The 1,019-nt window shown below is 25.0% G+C and overlaps 1 long non-coding RNA gene across 1 annotated transcript in view; it reads left to right on the plus strand.

Annotated features, from left to right (window-relative positions):
- Positions 1 to 6: 6 nt before the first annotated feature.
- The window catches only part of LOC116185452, a 3,544-nt gene continuing 2,531 nt past the window's right edge, over positions 7 to 1,019 (plus strand). Inside the window, exon 1 of the long non-coding RNA XR_004150306.1 lies at positions 7 to 135. This is a non-coding gene — a long non-coding RNA (uncharacterized LOC116185452). The remainder of the gene's footprint in view (positions 136 to 1,019) is intronic.

Here is a 1,019-nt window from a genome sequence, read left to right on the forward strand (position 1 = left end):
CTTTAAATCTCCGGCTATTATACTTGCTTGTATTGATAATGCTAACGAGAATAGTAACACTTGGAACCATCTAGCGGTAATAGTCGGTATTACAAAGTGATATGCTTGCGACCTAGAAACAATATTACAGAACAAGTATTAATGATCAATCATCCATAGGATATAAGTATTTCGTTATTTTAATTTCAATTTTTTGTTATCAAGCAACTTATATTTTTTTTTTCAGATTAATTCTTATCAATCATTGATTTTGTGATATATATTTATAATATTGCGCTATTTTATTTCACCTATTAAAATTTATAACAAATATTTTATACTGTAAAAATTGAAATAAAAATTATTATTTTTAAAAAATGAAAAAAGAAAATGAGCAAAAAGAATTAATTTTTCATACAATCGTTTATTAGAAAAATCACAATGACGTAACAGTAATAGACATAAAACAAATGCATGATTACCATTAACATTATTCTTATTTTCATTATTCTTTCTATACGACAGCTGTTTTGATTGTTTTATTATTTTTTATTTTTTTTCGTCGGATTGAAATTAATTTATTAAGTTACGTCGTGCACAAATGATAAGAAAATCGTTCCGGATATAAAAAAATATATGTTTTGATAATCTTGTTTTATTCGATAGATTTTTGATATTTTTCCACTCTCTCCCACTCTTTCATTCTCGCTCTCCCTTATTCTCTCTTTTTCTTTTGCTTTCCATTGTCATTGATAAAATGCATACAAAAATAATCTATGAGTACAATCATTTTGTAAAATATACTACCATATTTCATTTAATATTTTTTTTCTTTCTTTTTTTTTTTTTTCATTTCAAGAGCCTCGAAGTAGAAAAGGATCTTTAGAAAAATTTCTGGTTCTTTCAATGATTTGTTTTACAATTGAGTGAAAATGGTTTGCATAGTTTCGCGAGACGAAATGAAATTCATCACGAGGGACGAAGTAAATCTTATAAAAATGTATTTCCATTTTTTTTCTTTTGCTTTTCCTTTTTTTTTT

The sequence above is a fragment of the Apis dorsata genome, unplaced genomic scaffold (assembly GCF_000469605.1).
Source record: "Apis dorsata unplaced genomic scaffold, Apis dorsata 1.3 scaffold_188, whole genome shotgun sequence".
Classification (NCBI taxonomy): domain Eukaryota; kingdom Metazoa; phylum Arthropoda; class Insecta; order Hymenoptera; family Apidae; genus Apis; species Apis dorsata.